Genomic DNA, 21,015 nt, shown 5'->3' on the forward strand with positions numbered 1-21,015 from the left:
TATTTTGCTCCAAGCAATAATCGAAGAAAGTCATTTTTACTTACTACACTCATTTACTCCAGCTCCCCCAACATCCACAGCAATTTACTGCCATGTAAAGATATTTGAAACATTGTTCTAAAGAAAAATTTAATTTAAAATAAAGGAGGAAAGATTTTACAATGATGCCTTCATAACTATAGTCTTCTTGGGTTTGTCTCTTCCAGAAAAACTAGCTTTTCTCTCTTTAAATTAATTACAAGCATATTTCTGAAACATAATCATTACCAGATACTGGATTTATGTTTATGCCATGCTCAAATAATCCACTGCCAGCTGGATGTTTTCATGCATATTTCTAAAAATTTTCTTTAAATCTTCCTGCAGCTCATCACTTTCATGAAAATGACTTCAAACAGCCTTTCTCCAACTGACAAACTGCAACAGCAGCATTCAAAGAATATTTTAAGATATTAAAGTACATCAGTCCCCTTGTAGATCCAGGACTGCTGGGAAACTGATACTGATTGACTTCATATTAAATATTCAGCCTAAGCAGAAAAATAATGTTATTTACTGCTACAAGTCCCCCAGGACTTCTGCAAACTGTGACCAAAATTGCACTTTTCATGAATGCTTTTTGCACACATTACAGATTCTGCTAATGAATCATTGGAACAAGTATTAAACCAAAAGCATGGAACAGCTCTGGAATGTGCACATCTGACAGGAATAAATTCCTGGAGATCAGTCACTCATATACAATCAATACATTCATGTCATTCATTCCAGTTCAAAAGGTATTGGAAATGACTCTGACTTTTTTGTCAGAGCAGGACAAATTTCTGGTCTGAACTGTTAAAAATTTCAGTCTCCCACCCTAAGGAATGACAAAACTGGAATTGAGTTAGGCTGAAAGTTCCCATGTTACAAAGCTGAACTCTCACTCCAGAGTTTAGGTACTTTGTCCTTTCTTTTTTTTTGGAACAAGCACCCAAAGCTTTTAAAAAAACATCAAAACATTTCCCCTTGCCAACACACATGTGCTGCCGTTTTCATCCACACAAATTCATGGAATTTCGTGTTTCCTGGAATACACCTACAAAGAACAGCACAGAACAAAGTCCAGAATCCATTTCAAACTGAACCCTTTTGTCAGTAAATAGAAGCTTGAAGCTTAGAAGCAAAGTTTTCATCTCTGACACAAAAAGATCAATGATCCATTTAACTGCAGCCTTTTCTTCTCCCATGCAGTAATTAAGTGATCTGATATTGCTTGGATGACCAGTTATCTAGGGGGAAACCAGAAATTCCAACCAGACAAATCTCTGTTGTAATCTATAGCAGTATTTTTTATAAGTAGCTTTTTCAGAGCAGTAAAGGATAAATACAGACCTATTCCTGTATTAATAAATAAAGCTGTGATCGATGGAAATATGAATGCAGGGCATGAGTTGGGATCAGTGTAACAACTCAGGCAGATCCCTCTTACATCTACAAGGTTGATGCTTTTCCTTCATGTGTCCTTCATTTTAAGAGATCAATGCCAAAAAACAAACTCCTCCCTATGACAACTGACAAAAATTAAAAATTAACAGAAGGCAATGTCAGCGTTCCAGAAAAAAACCAAACAGAACAAAAAACAACTGAAACACATACGGTTTCTGCCTTTGTTGTTCTGATCTTGGAAGTTTCTTTTCTGCTCTTTTTCTTCACTTATCAAAAGTATTCTGGTCTCAGTCACTACTTAGCCTTCAGGAATAAATAACTCTGGTTTTCCAACAAGTGGGTCCTACACTAAGAAGGACATAAGCAATACAAACTCTCAACCTGCTTTCAGATTTACTCATTTGCAAGATTAATATATTTTTGTATTTAAAAGCTGCTGTCAGATTCAAACTCTGGCTGGTAAGCACAAACCCAGTCAGACTCCCTGGCTGCAGCAGGCTGTACTTTGGGCTCTGCTTAGCAGGAATTTGTCACCAAAACAATCTGCACCTTTGGCCACCCTGTGCCTGCTCTCTGTTGGCTGTAATAGCTCCAGGCTACTTTTCCCAGCCAATTCCCAGAAGATCTGTTTGGTTTGTTCTTTCCAAACAGATCATTCCCATGTCAGTCACCCATTTCCTTCCACCTGGTATTTCTATGAAATTCAAATGTGGAGCTCAAAGTTTCCCCACAAAACCACAATTCTTACATTAGAGAAACAGGAGCACTGAACACCCTGTGTCTAAAAGAGGGATACAGAATCCAAAGCTTTGCCTTTCCCAAAGCAAAAAAACAATCCCAAGTAAAAAGAAAAATGCAGCAGGTGCTTCTCATCAGTCAGAGTATTTCTAAATTGGATTTACCTACAGCTGTAAAGTTTATATAGATTCACAACCAAATTTATGGAATTGCTATTGAAACAGTAGGAAAGGAAAAGGCAAGTAAGGAAAGGGCTCATACGTTTTGTACAAGTTTTGCTTACAAAGCACCACAACTCTGCCATGGAATTGAAGTTCCACTTTTCTTTAGTACAATATTTCATAATTTTTTATCTAGTGTGCCCTTAACATTATGAAGACTATTAAAGCTGAAGTGATTTTTAAGACGTGCTCCTTTTTTAATTCAGTAAACTCAAACTCATTACTAGAAAAGCAAAGCACCAAACACTGCTTTTATAGCTGACTGTATCAGAATCACATTATATGACAGTCCTGTCACTCACACTTCTTGTTTCTGTGCCTTAACATTAAATTCTTCTCAGGAGAATCCTCCAAGGGGAGATTTACAGAGAGATCTCTCCAACATGGGCCTTGCACTGCAGACAGAAATGGGACTACAAGTGTTTTGACTTTCATGGTCAAAACACTCTGGACAAGTCTTTTTTTTCCCCCTAATCTCTCAAACAAGTGCACCTTCCCAGCCATGTTCCTATTTGCATTCTGCACTTGTTCATGCTCCAATTGTTCCCAGTCTGAAAGCCCCAAACTGCGTTTGCAGTTGCCTGGAACTCATCCACTTTACAGGCAAAGATGAAAAAAGTTACTCAAATGTCAGCAATCCACCAAATGCCCTTCCCACACGAGTTCTCAAGGATTAAACAAAAAAGTGACTGAGAACCTCAGCACAAAGAATGCCTGGCTCTGTCCTCCCTCGGGCATGTGTAGGAAATGCAGCAACACTGAGCACAGCAGCACCGAGAACAGCCCAGATTTCAAGCTTTGAGAGAAGAAACAGCCTGAGGATTATTGAAGAAGCTGCTGAGAGCTGTGCTCATGTCTCACTGTACAGAGAGCCTGCAGGGTGCTGTTCAGCAGCACTGCCAAGCACCAGGCAATGCTGAATTATCTGTACATCCCAACAGGATGCACTGCCCCAGCCTGTCTCGGAGCCAGGTGTTCCCTGCTATCACTCAGGGCAGCTTTCAGCCAATAAATTGATGAAACCTGGGCTCTGTGCCAGGCCTGCAGTGCCACGTGGAGGTCAATAACGTGATTCCAAGAGCTTGGAAACATCATCCAGACGGGCAGAGGGCAGGGAACAGGGACACAAGCACCGAGCCACGCTTGGAAACGGCCTTGAGCGATCTTCTGGAGCAGATAAAACAAAGGACCCTCCCTTGTATTTTATAACAAAATGCACCTGGGAATAGCTGGATATATCGTTCTACAACACAATGCCTGGACAGCTGTAACAACTTCATTTTTTTGGTTTGGATGCATTTGTATTTGCAAAAAAACCTGAATAAAACGGCAAATAGAAACAGAATGCACTTAAAAATTTAAGACTGTATACAACAAAAAATACTTAAGACTATGTCAAACATTTACTGTCCTGACAGCCTCCAAAGAAATTATGCTCCATTTTAACATTATCTTATTAAATACACCCGTGAAATTACAGTTCTGGTTTGGGTGGGTTTTTATTTATTTAACAATGTGCCATACCAGCCTTTTTGTTTCAGAGATAGAGTTTGAAGATAATGTCACAGACACAATTTACATTAGGTCTGGATTATTCCCAACAGACCTGCAGTTGTGTGGAAAGGCAAATGCTATTAGGAGAAGACAGGCAAATATCAAGAGCTGAAGTTCTAAACTGAGGAAGGGCTTTTCCCCCGCAAAGTAAATACCCAGGGAGACTGACTCAAGTAAGAGCTTAAGTTAAATACACATTTCTGATAAAGCAAATCCTGTAACAACTGTAGCTCCATATTGATTTGGTGGCATTTTTCAAAAAACAGAAAGTGAATTTTAGCAGCAGTGCAAGAATACAAGTACAGAGCTGGGCTGAGCTGAGTTTCCCTTCCTGAAGGAAGGGCCCAGGCATCTCCAAAAAAAGAATGGGGCAGGAGAAGGAGGAAGGGAAAGATAACAAGTGATTTATATTTATACCTTTAGTTTTTCTTTCAGCAAATGAAGTCCTATGACAAAAGGATGAAGCACATCATCTGTGGAAGACAAAAAAACAGAAGATATTTACATTTTAATAGACAAATATATACATGCACTACATACCAAATAAGTAACAAAAAAAATACATCAATGATAAATTATCATCCTTCTACTTTCAGAGTTTTCAGGGTCTTCTAGCCTTTCATTATTTTCTGCAGCATTTCAGTGTAAGGAGACAGAGTGCACAACAACTAAATGTTACCTGGCTCAACAGCATCTCATTCTTATTCCAGAACATCAGAAAAATCTTTTACAGCTAAAAACCCACTGAAGTAAAAATCAATCAGGACTTGAATACTCCCTTTGCACACCTCGGTTCCTCACTTAGGCAAACGCCTTGCTGACTCACAAATGTTGACAAATCTTGGAGACAAAACAAACAAACAGCAACAAGCAGCCAAACCTCTGAAGTCTCTCTGTATCTTGCATAATAAAAGGACCAACTGTGAGAGGAAGAATTCCTAGGGAAGCCAAAGAAATCTTGATGGGATCATCCCCCACAAAATTCCAGCTCCACTCCTGGTCTCCAGACCAAGAAGCCTCAGCTTCCTCGTGTCTTTATAAGAAATGCAAGAAAGAAAATCAAGAAGAGATCTTATATTGCCAGCGCACTTTTGGTTAGAGGTATCGTCTCTTCTGGACAGAGCAGATGGGGGAAAAATTAAAATGAATAACTAAAAAGAATCTGCAATGATTTTACCAAGACATCAAACTCTGAAAGATTAACAAGAAACCAGATGAATGCTTTGGGACCCCCACCTTTAGCCATTTTCAGTCATCTTAAAAATAAAATGTACTGATAGTCTGAACTGTGAATTTACCCTGCTTACACCTAGCACACCTGTCTCCAACAAACATTAAGGCATGTGGCATATAAAATACTGTAAATATACCTTCCATCATGGAAAAAGATAAGCTGGGAGACTGGGGAGAGGGAAGGAATTCTGGTTTTCTCACACCAGAAGAAAAGGTGAAATCTTTAGTTAACCAAATACAAGAGATGATGACAGTGAGTCACTGAGATGGATAATGTTACATGAAAAAAAGGAGAGAAAACTGATGGGGAAATTTCATTTACAGAACAAAAACCCAAAGCATTTCTACAGTAAAATCAGCAAGAAAAAAAGAAATCTCATGAATAAATCAAGAAGAGGCAGCACAGCATAAAACAAGTGTTTCAGTTTGAGAAGCAGGTGCAGTATTTCTATCTGCCACCAAAGCAATAGTGTAAGGAAGGAAAAATTACTTATTTTTCTTGACAGATAAAGAGACAACAAAAAAAATCAGCAGGAATGTCTGCTAACAGAACTGTCAACAATGAGAGTTGAAGAAATAAAAGAGTTGCCAAAAAGCCCAGCTGTTACTGCAGATGTGAGATTCAATTGAACCTGACTAGAATTGTTCACCTAAGACAATGGCAGAGCAGAGGGAGAATAAAATCCCCGTGTCCTGGAGGAAGTTTCCTCCTTGCAGGATTTCCACCTGAGCTGCTCTGAGGAGTAGAAGGAGCAAGGCCAGCAAGGCCCTGTAATGGGAACACTGAATTCACACAAATTCATCACACTTCAAGTGTCAAACCATTGCTTTGGAAAGATTCTGCCCCAAATCTACTCCTAAACGCACAAAGAGTCAGGACAAAAGCTTGAGGTTTGGGGTTCAGTGCTGTCAGTCACTTCTGAGATGTTTTCTAGAGATGTTGATGGTTTTAGAAACTACACCTTGTATCTGAGATACAGTAATCACGAATGTCAGATAATTCAGCAGTCACAAATCTCTATGTGATGTGCCACTGAACCCCCCCGTCTCACTGTCAGAGCTCTCTTGCTGTTTGCTCCAGTTTCCACTACAAATATTTGGGTAGATACAGCATTTTGTCACTGGCAGTGCTGATAATTTACTCCCAGAAAAAATATTAATTTCCAGTACTCTGCAAGAATACAAAATAAAATTTAGCCAACATCAGCCCAGCCTTTTAGAAATTAGGACAAAACCTCATACTCCACTTATTCCTGGGCTACACTATTAATCTCCATCTTTAAAACTCACATTGCCTATTTAAAGTCTCCACATCAGAAACTGACAAAGACACAATAATCAATATACAAAGGAACCCAGAATTTAAAACCAGACATTAAACATGCAAACACAAGTGAAAGAATCTCTTGTAGTCACAGCTACAGTATTATTTGTGCTGACAAGAAAAAATGTTTTTCAGTGTAAGACACTTCTAGTGTCAATCTGCCCAATTTTATTGAAAGTTTTCTTCAGTGCATACAGCACTTTGTAACAGATAATGATTCCAGGTACTGTCCTGTAATACAACATCACAAGGGCAGATCTTACTGGAATAGGTAAAAATAGCAGCAGTGAACATGCCAAAGGACAGTCTTTCCACTACAGGGGCAGTGCTTACATTGCAACATCAGCTGGCTCTCTTTTTATAACCTCACGATTGCCAGTGAGCGAGTTACACAGGCAGCTTAAAAGGCTGGAGAAATCCAAGAGTAAGCTCTGCCCTGTTTCTGAGCTGAAATCAATCCCCTGCATCACTCTGACCTCTGCTGCAGCACTGTTATTGCCTGTGTAAGCTTTCTACCTGCTCCAAAGCGTTCAGCAGAGGGATGATGTCACTCAGAATTCAGCACATTTCTTGTCAAAAGTCAGCATAAAATTAGAGGCTTGTACACTTTATTGCTCCTTTTGGCTTCAGCACACTGGAAGCTCCTTAATTTACTCCATTCTCTGCCAACCACACGACCCATCCTCTAAAGAACTCCTTTTATCCATTTCTGCAGGCCAACCAGCCTGCAACAACCCCTCCCCAGCACTGAACTCTAAATGAGATTTTTTCCCACGTTTCCACATAAAGATAACAACCATCCCAGCCTGAGCATTCAAACTGTGAGCCCAGCACTCAAACAAAGGCAGAAATGTTGTTTCACCAGAAGAGACTCTGCTCCATAGCCAGCAGCTTGACTTGCAGGTGACCAAAAGTGCTTAGCTTTCTAATTAGGCACCAGGGAAACCTGCACCCTCCCATCTCAACACCACAAACAGGTTCCTGCCTGCTCATCCTCCAGACAGGGATTGATTGGACACAGCTTCCCAAAGTTATTGGAGGCAGATGGGGAGGGAAAAGAAAGCTTGGGAAAGCAGGGAGTCACTGAGCTGGCACAGGTGCTCTCACACTTTTCTGCCTCAATCTAAGAAAAGCTGATTGATCATCAACATATTTACTCTCCTTAAACCTACAAGTCCTGCAATAATCAGAGATGTTTGTTATTTGCACAGGGTAGCCCCAGTATGGTGTGTTTATTTTAAAAACTAAGCATCATTATGCAAATTCAAGAGTGAAGAGTTTAGACACTTTTCCCAAGCTTTTAATCCATGAATTTTGTAACACAAGTTTCACCAAAAAAGAAAAACCCCAAACACATCAAATTACAACACAAATACACAATAAGTGCAAAAATATTTTAACGGAGTTATGCAATTAATTAGATCTGAAGGAATTCAATTTCTACCAGAAATCATCAAAATAAGGAAGATACTAACCCAACAGTAGTCTTGGAATTAACAATTACTAGATAAATTCTGAACTTCAGGAATTGGAAAAAAAGGTCTTGACTGTGAAGGAGGAGTCACATCCTGTGCCACAAATATGAGCAACTTTCAGAGAAACTTTAGAACAAAGTTTCTAAAGTGAAGTTTAAACAACCCCAAGTTCCCATGTATCAAAATACACTTTTCCAAGTGAAAGTTGCAGAGCTAATTACAGGCACTCTTCCACATTAGGTGGAATTAAAATCCACTTTACTTTCTTTTACAAGAAACTTTTAATAGTGTACTTTCTATGGTAATGATTTGGAAACAATATAAATAGCATTTTTGGGTAGCAATAAATTAGGAATTTAAAAAAAAATTTGAAGTATGATTAACCAGCATTTTTTTCTTCCAAGCAACACTTCCAGTCTAATGGTCCCCCCTACATCTGCTCTGCAGGATTGTCTGTCTGTGTTCTTCCATTTCTGCAACAACTCCATGCAAACAAAGGGGAGTATACTCATCTTCACCTGCCCCACCACGATCCTTCAGTTTCACCACAAAAACTCTTAAGTAAAATCTCATTTTTATTATACACAAAGAAAATCTGAATGAAGAAAACAGAATGATAATTTAGTCATCTCTGCCACAAGTAGCAAGTGAGTAAAGAGAGCAGTGCCTTTTGTGGTGTGCTAATAGACTGAAAAAACACTCTAAAATACTGAAAGCTAACACTCTTAAATGGGTGAGAAAGAGGAATATGCAAAAGCCAGCACAAATTACTGGCAGAGCTGACATAGACATACACTGGAAGCAAACTGAAAAACATTACAGAAAAAGGAAAATTGGTCATATGTTAAAATCTTTCAATATATACCTTACAAAAGCATTAGAGACATCTTTCTTGTTCTGCACTATCCTGCATCTCCCTCTTGGTAACCTCTCAGCTCGGCGTTCCAAAAATCCTCACTTTCACAATTCCACCTTGTTCTACGGTGAAAAAATTCATGTAACAGAAGACTCTAACAGGGACTCAGAGCCATTTCTCAAAGCCTGAACCTCTGAGCCAGTTTAATTAATCTGGTTAACCCAACGCCACACCCAGCTGCGAGTCAGAGAAGCAACCTCCCTCTGCCTGTGAACTAAAAATACTCGCACGGCTGAAGTGCTGTCCCGAGACTACGTCTGTCCATCGGAATGCCCCGGCAATTAACGCCCTTTGTCAGCTGCTCCGAGGGGCAAACCCACGGCAGGTACAAAGCGAGAGTGCAACAAAGGTGGAGCAGCGAGGGGAAACAGCAGCACCCAGTAATGGAGAGGCAGCATCTGGAGGGACAGCAACACGAACAGGGGCTCGGTGGCAGGAGCTGGAGCCACAGGTGCCACCTGCAGATATGCACACAGCCCAGCAGACACGGCACATGCACAGATGATTTGCAAGGCAATTCTGCAGCTCTTTCGCCTGAAGTGGAACGGCTCTGATTTCACTGCGCTGCTGCATCCAGGATGCGTCTGAAGCAGCACAGGAGAAATGGAAGAGCCGCCGCACCTGCAAACAAACCCTGCGCTGGCCACCCTGCTGTGCCACACAAATCCGGAGTTTTACACAGCTCAATCACGTGGACTGCATCACTTAAAAGCCTGACAATAGGATATTTATGTAAACATGCTCTTTCTTAATGTTCAGTTCTAATTCCTAGCTTTTCTCATTTACAAGTGACTCCAGCACTTTGTTTATCCTCATCTGCTGTGTGCACTGCAGCATTTCAGTACACAAGATGACCATATTCTATTAAACTGTAAAAGGTCAGTACACACTGCTGCAATAAAATCAACTTTGTGTAAAACAGATGACATTTATAGTACAAACACAATATTCAAGTCACTAAAGGAATAAACGTGCGCCAGCTGCTTTTCAAAGCAAAAGCGTTGTTTACAAAAAAACAGCACACGCAGCAAGAGCCAGCAGAGCTCGGAGAATTATTCACAGAACTTGGGCCAAAAGAGACTTTCTTTTCAGAAAAAAAAATAAGAACATCATTAAACATGGGTTACCAATACAGAATAAATTGTATCTACTTCATGTCGTCTCAAAAGCCGTGAGCCAGTGCATGTTCATTGCTAAAATACCTTGTTCATTTGTAATAAAGGTAGAATTTTTAGCCAAGTCCCTACTGTTACATCAACCCCTCTTCAATTAATTTGTAGAGCTGACCAAATGTTTCCACAACTTTATTCAATACAGAGTGGATATATTTCATACCAGAAAATGCCAAAGGGTGTTGCATAAGCAATTACACAAAATCAATCAAAATCGGTACAATGTAGATGTAAACACATCTGTTTACAAATTAAACTCATATGAAACTTACTGAGATCATGCTTCAATCAGAGTGCCTGAAATTTGGTAAATTACAAGTTTTCATCTTGTTTTCATGACTTTTTTTGCTTCCCCAAACAAAGATCACTTTAACTTATGCAATTTGATGGTTTTATCATAAATAGAACACTTAAATACTATTTTTCATTATACACTCTAGATTTCTGTGTTTCTAATTTAGAAGAGGGTCCAGGAATTTATTTCTTACAACACAATCATCCTTTTCAATCATTCATTTGCACACAGTGGCCAAACATTCATTTGTTTCCTGAACTGCCATGAAAGTTTTGAAAATGCAGCTGCACAAATCCCTTATTCTCATTCCCTGGGCAATTGGTGGTAGGTGATCTTAGGAATTCTTGGGTATTTCTCATTTTTAAAGTGAGGGAGAGGCACAAAGAACAGGACATTCCCACAGGAGATAGAAATAGGAAGCCAAAGTATGGGGGAATTCCTTGCTCTCCATCAGTCAGGGCATGACAGCAGGAGCACATCCCCAGAGAGGAGCCCAAATCCAGGGAAATCTCTCCCTCCTGCCCAGCTGGCAGCCCAGGGAGGCAGGACAAGCACCGTGACAACCCTAAAAGGGGAGGAGGAAACCATCTGGGGGTGTTGAAGGAAAGCAGGAGCAGAGGGGTGCTGGAGATGTGACAAAGGGAATTACTCCGGCAGCACACAAAAGGACAGAGGGCAGAGAGAACCAAACACAGACCTGCACTGAACTGTCCAAGCTCATTTGCTTTACCAACTTAATTAGCAATATAAAAACAATTTGAACATCCTGCATCCAGAACATCAATTCAACTCCTGCACTGAATCTTGACTGAAGGCTCCTTTATATAAAATAATTCAACCTAACAGCTTTTGGTTCCCATCTCCTACAGGAGCTTGGAAACTGACAGCTCTGAATTTAATGTTTTCTAACAAGGTAAATTTGGTTTTCTTCTCAACTCCTGGATTTCCAACAGCACAAAGAGCCACATAAATAATCTGGGGGGAGGAGAGGAGTAGATGTCCCAGAAGAAATTACTGCTGATGTAGCGCACCAAGAAGTGCTGACCAATGATTTCCGTGGGTCATGTTTGTGGCTTAGAAAATGAGTTATTTTAATAAGATGTAGTAAGTTCAGGCCCTGAGACAGCAGTGACTTCATATGTAATTTGAACACAGAATACACGGTTGGTTAAGAATAAAAAATGGAAAAGGAATTAAACTGAAAAAATTCAGGTTTAGATCTTCACTGAAAAAAAAATAGGTATTTTTGCTGCCTCTTCCAGCTTTTCCTTCAAAGCAGGTTAATCAGCACTGTTGCACAATAAGTTGTTCAGTCCTGAAGATATTAAGAATTGCAACAAACCATATGAAAAACATATTCCAGGTCTCTGAAAGCACCACTGCCCCAACCCAATGATGCTGCTTCACTTCTGATTTAATAATCCAAGATTACATTGCCTACTACATTAATCAGTCACCATATTCATTTCATGAGCACACACAGAGATCCCTACACCTTTCATGATTAATTGCAGCCTTAGGGTTTGCTGCAGAAAATTCTCATTTAGACAAACCAAACTAAAGCCACTTCCATTCTGAGTGGGTGTCCCCAGAAGAGATTTAAGTGAATTGCCTGGAATTAACTCGCACATTCATCAACTCAATCTCTCCCTCTGCACTGACACTGCAGACACGTCCTGAAGAATAAGCATGCCCATTCCAATGATATCCCAGCTTGGCACAATGCAGTGATCCTTCAGGCAATAGCTGCAGCTGAGTTTTTCAGAAGCATTAAAATACAAAACATCTTCAGACATTTTAAGCTGGCTTCAGTTTTGGAAAGATTCTGAGTTTTACACTACTGTAGAGCCTTCTGATTCTGCACACCTACAACCTGCAGCTGGAACATAAACTGTGCTGCAGCAATTCCACTGCAACCAGTTCTGCAGTCTCACTGGCCCAGCCAAAATCCCTGCATTTATGGATGCCACCTCAAGTCTAAGAAGGAAAACAATTCTACCCAAGTCATTTGGCCTGTCACAGATGAGATGAACAACAGACAGCAGTGGGACAGCAGGTTATTGGTGTGCACAGTCAGGCTGGAGATAAAAGAGGCAGGAAGCAGGACGGGCTGGAGCCCGGGCTCTGCAGGAGCACTGCTGCTACAGGGAAAGGCTGAACAGCTGACAAATAATCAGGACTTGAAACAATCTTACTCCTGCTTGCAAATGTCTAACGGATTTCAAGTTACAAAAAATATGCAAGCAAGCAATTCAAATCGGAAAAAGCCCGAGCAGAAAGAATTCAGTTGTGCTGACAGACCTAAAGGCGTTTTCTACTCCCAGCTCAGCCGACTAGGGATCACAGGAGCAGGAGGGTCGGACAGCCTCGCTGAAAGCGCAGGAGAGACAAAGCTACAGCATCACAGCGGGGACCCGAGGAGACCGGGCCAGCTGTGGGCAGGGCACAGCTCCAGCTGTGCGGGATGCTCATCCTCCCTGCGCACAGCACAGCTCCAGGGCTGCGGGATGCTCATCCTCCCTGCACAGGGCACAGCTCCAGGGCTGCGGGATGCTCATCCTCCCTGCACAGGGCACACAGCTCCAGGGCTGCGGGATGCTCATCATCCCTGCACAGGGCACACAGCTCCAGGGCTGCGGGATGTTCATCATCCCTGCACAGGACACAGCTCCAGCTGTGCGGGATGCTCATCCCACTGCTCATCCTCCCTGCACAGGGCACAGCTCCAGGGCTGCGGGATGCTCATCATCCCTGCACAGGGCACGGCTCCAGGGCTGCGGGATGCCCGCTCTCACTGTCCTGCACAGGGCACGGCTCCAGGGCTGCGGGATGCNCCTGCACAGGGCACGGCTCCAGGGCTGCGGGATGCCCGCTCTCACTGTCCTGCACAGGGCACGGCTCCAGGGCTGCGGGATGCTCCCCCCGGGCGCTGCGGGCCCACCCGCGCGGCTCCGCGCTGGTGCTGACAGGCGGCGGCCACGACCCAGCCCCGCTCCCCCGACTCTCGGGCACCCTCGCCCCGCCCCGGCCCTCTCAGCACCCACCCCCCCGGCCCGTCCCGGGCAATCCGGCCGCGAAGCTCCGCGGACCCGAAGCCGCGCGCTTCTCCTCCTCCTTCCCCAGTGTCCGCCGAGAGGCCGAGGCGGCGGCCGGGTCAGCGCGCCCGGGGCCGAGACCGGAGCGGAGCCAGGGCTGAACGGGGCGCTGCAAAGAGAGGAAATACGGGAAAGGGTTGTCCCGCTCGCCTCTGGCGCTCCCCGGCCGCCCGTACCTGTGTTCCGGGCCCCCGGCGGGTCTCCCGCGCCCCGGTCCCGCCCGGCGCCGCTCGTTCCGCGCCTCAGAGAAAATGGCGGCCCCGCGCCCAGGCAGACATTTATCCCCGCCCATCGCCCGCTCGGCGTTCGACGCCGTCCCTGCGCCCGTCTGCCCGGCCGCTCCCGCCTCCCCGCCTGGCGCGGGAGCGCCGAGCTGTGGATCGGCCGTCCCGCCCCGCCCCGCCCCGCCGCCATTTGGGAGCGGCTGAGGCGCCGCGGGCTTGGCTGAGGGAGGAGGGAGGGAGGGAAGGAGGGGATCCCGAGGGGATCCCGCCGCCGCTGCGCCTCCAGCCCTGCCCGCCACCCGGCCTGGGAGTGCGGCATCAGCGCTGCCGCCGCGCCGGGGGCTGGAGCGGGCGCCGCTGGGGCGGCAGGGCCGGCTCCCCTCAGGAACCGCAGCGCTGCCGCCTCACAGGCACCCCCCGCCCTCAGCTCCCAGCGCCCGCCGCCTCCCTCCACCCCGCAGCAGCCCTGTCTCGGCCGAGTCCCTCAGTACTTTGACAATTAATCAGTTAATTAATCTGCCCCGTTGTGTGGACAGCGGCACCGTTCGGGCCGCGCTGGCGGAGCAGAGCCCTGAGCTATGCAAGGCAGCCCTGCCTTACCTGGGCAGAGCGAGCCCGCTCCTACCTGTGCAGAGCAGAGCCCGGCTCTGAAGGGAGCGGACAGCGATTCCCAAGGGGCGGTACGTGCTGAGGGGTGGGGTGTGAGCTGCTGGGAAAGGTATCTGGGGAGAAATAAATAAATAAAAAAAAAAAAAATAGCGTGCAAGCTCTTTTCCTGGAGGAGACAGGGACCAGCTGTCAGGCAGCAATCCCTGTGTAGCTCAGCACAGCCTCCATGGAAAAGAAGGGATACCAAAGGGCTCTGCTCATTGTTAACTCGCTTATTTCAGCTTTGAAAAGGTACAGAACGGCGCGTCAAAATGGTAAATAAATTATCGCTCCAAAATACAGCTTCTCAGGGTAGCCACTGCAAAGGAAAACACTTCTAGAGCTGTTTTTAAAGAGCATTACACGTTTGCATTCACAGTCATGCAAGTTACATTAATTGTTAATTAAATAAGTGTTACTCTAAAAAAGAGCCTCCAGCAAAATTCCCAGCCTTATTTTGGATTTCTCTATGGAAGAAATTTCTGATATAAACCAAAACCTGAGTTCAGCTAACGTCACATTAACCTCGGAGAGGCATAGCAAGGACAAGGAAAAAGCAGCACTGTTGAGTTTGCCTCTCCTAAGCACCAAATAAGAAAAAAATCCAAATCCAAAGAGAATCCTTGGGTCCTGGTGCCTTCCAGGAAGAGGTGTGCTGCCAAGTAATAGGGAATTGAAATGGGGATGGCAACCAGGAGCTCTGGAAGGCTGAAACAGAAGTTTCCATGTCTCTAAAATACTGTGATTCCCATCTATTCTCAAAGTTACCACTGATTCCAGTGTAATAACGCCTTCAATTCAGAGGATATTGCTAAAAGAAATCTTTAAGCTTTTATAGCACCCCTTTGCAAGACAAACCACACTGAGATTCCAGCTATTAAGAAAAGACCTTACTCTCTAATTTTCCCCATCTCCGTGGGCTCAGACCTACCAGAAAAATCCAGACCAGGGTGGTATCCACTGAGGGCAAATTTTAAAATTTAAATCATTATTTTCAAATTCTTACCGAGTAACTTCTCAGTGTCACATTGCAAGTGAAGAAGTCCCATGATGCACAGATACAGTTTATTTATCAAGATACAGCTTGAACAGGAGTCATATCTATGTATCTGACTGCAAAACTTGGCCCAGGAAAAAAAAGAATACAAAAATACACTCAAAGCGGTGTGTACCATAAATATTCACATAGCTTTAGAATAAGCATGTCCATGTAATACGGTAGAGTAGTACAGATCTTAGCAAAATATGCAAAAGGATCTTAAAATACTGTAATATAATATATAAACACAATGAGGAGCTTGAAAAGAGAGAGGCAAAGGAGGGAAAACCACCTCAAGAACAGAAGGTTTTGACAAAGACCTTTCATAAAGTTTTAAACTTCTTTTAAAAGAAGACTACAACGGTGAAGGAGTGTAGTCATGGAGCAAATAAACACAGATCTGGAGCAAAGCAAGCCAGATTTCAGAGCTGAACAATGCAGCACATGCAAAGAAAGACAAAAATTGCAAGAAAGAAACAGAAAAACAAACAGGGAAACTGCAACATTACAGCACTGAAGTAGAAGGGAAACAAAAACTGAACAGACTTGCTAAAATAAACTGAAAATGATCAGGATTTTTCCCCAGGTTGATCTGGTTGGTTTCTGTTTGTGGTGAGATGTTTCAAGTGTGAATGTGCAGGTATTAGACTTTCATTTGTCCAGGTATATAATCAAATCTTACATTTTCACCATCTGGAGGGTTTCCTACCTGTATAAAAAGCAGCCTGGGGAGCGATTAGAAGGAGAATGAAAACCATTGGGATGTGACAGCCCCATTATGTTACCCTGAGGTGTGAGGCCCATCTGCCTGGGGGTTAATTCCCTTCCCTCCAGCACCTTTGTCACACAGGCAAAGCCATCTCAGCTTTGTGCACCTCAGCTTCCTCATAGTCCAGAATGAGAGGGATGATCCCCATCTTTCAGAAGAGTTTTCACACTGACTGCTGGAAAGGAGCATGGAAAAGTGGAACCTTTCCTTATTAGTGGTGATTCCATTTGCTATGTGCAATATTCCTGTGTTCCCAGTCTTTACTTGGGGATTCTCCAAAAATATCGAATGTTTGAAGTGGTACCACATAACCTTAATTGTATCCTTAATACCTCTAAGCCTCAGAAGAATGAGCAGCAAGAATTAGGAGAGGAATGCTGGCTGGGAAAAAGAAGAAATGCATATACACACTTTATTATGGAATTTTGGGTATCAAATCTTCCTCCTACCCTCCTCGAGCCAAGGATTGCTGTAGACAAACTTTGTCATTTTATCCAGCCACAGTCAAAGCATTGTCCTTCTGCAAGGTTTGATTTTGCTACAAATTATCCTTTTACTCCTGCAAAAGTTTTGGTTTTTTGAGTAAGACATCATTGCTTAGGAAAAAAATTTAAGTCAAGTCAGATACAAAGAAGTCCAGCATACACAGACCATGAAGAAAGTGGCCTTGAGCAAATCAAGCATTAGTAACCTAAAAAATAATCCAAGTAAGGCTTGGATCTCTTATTTGTATGATGATGCATAAACTATTTATATTTTATCATCCAGCTGAAAGGCTTTATTATTTCCCTGTGTCACTAAAGTGCTCAAAGGGGTGGAAATACAATTTTTAGTTTGGGTTTTTATGCATTGAGGATTTAAATTGCATAAATTACCTTACAACTGGACACCTTATATATGAAGATGTTAACAGAGCAGTAAATTTGTTTTGCTGGAATGAAAAACAATATTTTTGTTGTTTTGTCCTGAATAAATTGTCAAATTTTCACTTTATCCATATCCAGCCAGAGGTGGTTGCTGTTGGGCTGGTTGCAGTGCATGCCTTTCTCACCCTGTCCAGCCAAACCTTGGGAGCCAAATCTCTCTCTTCCATATGAAAATCTCCTTACTGTAATCTATTAGGTGTCCATAGTTACATGGTTCTGTGGTGTCTTTCTATAAAATTAACAATAAATATGTTGGATGAAAATATCAATTATGTAGATTTTCAATACTAGTTTGTGTGGGAACACTTCAGACTATAAATTGAAACAGCTTTTCATTAAGCCTCGCAGTAATTAAATTATTCTCAAAGCGCAGCTCTATAAACAGTAAGCAACAATATCCTGCTGAAAAAATAGAATTATATTATCCCTTCCTTACAGATAATCTTACACAAAAGATTCTTAGAATTTGCAATGAACCCGGCAGCAGTTTGCAGTGCTGTCATTTATGGCACTGCAGCTCTCCAGTGTCCCTGGCCTGGTTCTGTGCAGTGCAGCAGAGCATTGCTGCCTCTCCAATTTCAGTGCAATGCAATTTGCTTCTAGGAAAATTCAAGGCACTGCACTCCCCCAGCCAGTTCTCTCAGACTCTTCTCCAGACAGGCTGAGCTCAGTGGCTTTCCTGAATTTTAGATTCTCATTTGCAGCGTTTATGCCCAAGATTGAACTTTCTCCTGGTGTGACAAGAAGCTGTGACGTGCAAGAATGCTGCTGAGAGCTTTGAAACCTGAGCTGTCAAGTGCAGGTCCTGCTCACAGACAATTCTCCCCCATCACCCAGCCAATCCTCTGAGTCCTTTGCTGTTCCACACCTTGGTGCCCATTTGTTTGTACAGATCAACTGAGAAAGAGCAAATAGAAAATATCCCTAAAGCCACGTGGCTTCAGAGTGCTCTCTGTTGTGTCTGACAGGTACAGATGTATTTTATCAGGTGACTGGAACTGGCTTTTCCCCAGAGCTGGAAATGTGTTGAAGGAAGAGCAGTTAATTTCCAAATAGTTTTGGAAAGGATTGAGAGTGTGGGTAAATCTCCTTTCAGAACATAGGAGAGCACAAAGATAAATGATTCCAAAAGCACAAGGTAAATGCACCAGGTCAGTTGGGATAGCATTGGATACTGAGAATATCAAAGCATGAAAATAATTTTAGAATATTGTGTCATAAATTTAATGTGGACATGCTGAACTGATGAGTGCCACCTGCACAGGGAATAAAAACTCCATCTTAAGCGTTATTTGAGCTCCAAAAAGAGGACAGCATTTTTAAATTTAATCATTTTAAATTTTAATAAATTTTTAAAATCTAAAATCTAAATCTAAAAATCTAAATCTAAAAATCTAGGCTATAATTTATGCCTATTTGAACAGTCATTCCTACTGCAGAGACAATAAATACAGCACTTTGATTTACACGTGTATTCTATTTTTGAAACCTAACCAAACTGGTTTATTTGGTTTATTTTGACTTTCTGAAAAAGTCTAACCACAACAAAATCTCTTCAGAGCTAGGCACTACAGTTTAAAAATAACAAAGCATAAATAGCTCTTTCCTGACAAACATTTTTAGAACCCAGCCTGAACATATCGTAAAAACCAGAGCAATTACACCTGATAGAGAGCTACATAAAGGATTTCTCACCTGATTTACTGTGACATTAAGCTGTGAATTGACAATTTCTCGTGGTCACTGAACTCCACTCAACACTTAGTTTCTCTCCAAGCAGAAAAATTACAGCTGTTCATTGTAATAACAGAGGATGACAGCAAAGTTTCATTTGTCTGTGAGGAATCATGAGTATGGAATGAGTAGTGACAGGGTAAGATAGGAGGCTGACATCAGACTCTAGCTGAAAAATACACAAACTTTATCTCTTCACAAATCATTTTTGTTCTGTTTCTTCATCAAAAAGCCCAAGTGGGTTTTTTATAGTTCTGGTGAGAGACCTGCTCTCACTGTGATATGTTTGTACAGAAAGCCTCACTCCTGCCCTGCTCACGTCACTCTCGCCTTCTATCAGAGGCAGATTCCAGAGACAAGGAAACCCAGAGCAGCCAGTGAATCCATCCTACTGCTCTGCAGCTCTGCTATTCCCAGATAACACACACTAATTAACATGTGGCTATAAGCTCATAAATACCTGCATCACTCAAAGGTTCGTGCAGGCAGCACAAAGACAAAAGTCCATTTTAGCCATGTGCCCGTATTCCTACACTGGGAGAAATACAACTCTCATTAACTGGATTCTGGTACAGAAAGCAATGCAAAATAAGAAAAAAAAGCTGTCTGGCTCTCAGCTCCAGCCTATTTATCCAATGTCTTTCAAGTTCATCTCAAACATTCGGATAAACAAAGATAGGTGATCAAAGGGCTGCGTTACTTCTGGCGATACGCCCCTGCTGTAGCCAGCCTTTGATTCTTGTCCTCCATGTCCTACAGAGCAATTTGTGCTTTGAGGGCCAGGACAATTAAAAATCATGTTGCAAGCACCTACCTTCAGCAGCAGTGCAGTCATGAAAATGTGCCAGCAGGGCAGGATTTTGGTCATGTAGCTGGGGAGGACTGGTGGCTGTACAAGGGGAAGTTCTCTCCAGCCCTGTCCCAAGCACAGAGCACTCCAGAACTGCACAGGGGGAAATTTCACTCTGGGCTGATGGACAAATCCTTTACAGAGATCAGCACTGTTCTGTCACAGCACAAGGCATCAGGAGATTCCCCCTGGGAAGCTCTAACATGATACACCAGTGGAGCTATGATATTTTTTTAAAACTTGCATATGCATGTGGCTTATCTGGTGTCTGATTATAAAGGTGGGGGATGTTTTTGTCAGATGTTTCATTTGTTAAGGACTTTTTTGCCGTTGCACATTCATTTCTCAGACTGGCCAGTGGTAATCAGGTTGATCATATATATCAGGATACACTTCTGCTTCAATAGAAAAGTCAGCTCTGATTAAATGAACGATGATGTTCACTTTGGTCTTATAGTTGAACAAACTTCTTTTTTAATTTCTTTTTGCAAGATAATAAAAACCCAAAACAATGCTATGAGCAAAACAAGTAAATTACTTGAGCAGTAATTAGCAAAGACATCAGGCCAAAGGAATGCAAACATACAAGTCTCCTGCTGGAGCTCAGAGCAGGAGCCCAGTGTGCTGCGTTAGGAGATTTGTTCCATCTCTCAGCAACTGCACAGAAATGAGTGTGGACATGTCTGCTTGTACCTGAGTATTTTTAATACTTTGGAGATACACATCTAATACTCACAGGTATTCACATTCATTTAGTCAGACATTCCTCACCTTCAAACCTATTTCTAATATAGACAGAAGCTTTGCATTAGCAGCAAATTACACAAGGCTTTCTTCTGCCCTCCACAGAAATGGAACAGTGACACAAGGGCTCAAGTAACTGCTGGAACATCATTGCTGAGACATCCATTATTTGATACTGAGGCCAAAGAAAGACCAAAAAAGCAAAATCTAAAGCAATTTAAAACCTTTGCTTTTCATACAAGTAGTTGTAATTTGGAATAACTGATTCTATGTTCACACACTAAATTGTAGAGAGGAAACGAAAAAAAGGGTTATTTTTCCCCCCCTTATCACATACAAAGTGGAATGGATGGAAATGAATAGCAATGTTTTGTTGCTAGCATGTAATAATGCATTTGCTTATAATTCCAGCTTGGGGTTTGATGACTTCCCCCCATTTCAGTTTTAACATGGATTCCATGTTATCACCTGAATTCTGAGCAGTGTTGCTGCAGGGTCACAGGCACTGGGGCTCTCTGCTGGTTCTGGAATTGCAGCAAAGCCAAAGCCCTCCTGAGGCAGGGAGGGTGAAACTCCGAGGCATTATTTCCACCTGGGGGGGTTCAGTGCTGAAACATCTCCCCAGGACAC

General features: G+C 42.7%; 1 protein-coding gene across 6 annotated transcripts in view; it reads right to left on the reverse strand.

Moving 5' to 3' along the window:
• Positions 1–14,322, reverse strand: part of RAF1 (Raf-1 proto-oncogene, serine/threonine kinase) — a 38,017-nt gene extending 23,695 nt beyond the window's left edge. For 2 of the 6 annotated variants that reach the window (XM_033517524.1, XM_033517522.1), the window contains exons 1-2: positions 13,628–13,748; positions 4,359–4,414 (exon numbers count right to left, since the gene is read on the reverse strand). The gene's annotated coding sequence lies outside the window, so the exon portion shown is untranslated. Of the gene's footprint in view, positions 1–4,358; positions 4,415–8,838; positions 8,864–13,627; positions 13,752–14,300 lie in introns of those variants that run through there. The other 4 variants (XM_033517525.1, XM_033517521.1, XM_033517523.1 and 1 more) reach the window with 4 other exon arrangements.
• Positions 14,323–21,015: the final 6,693 nt, after the last annotated feature.

The sequence above is a fragment of the Parus major genome, chromosome 12, assembly GCF_001522545.3.
Source record: "Parus major isolate Abel chromosome 12, Parus_major1.1, whole genome shotgun sequence".
In the NCBI taxonomy this organism is placed as follows: Eukaryota; Metazoa; Chordata; class Aves; order Passeriformes; family Paridae; genus Parus; species Parus major.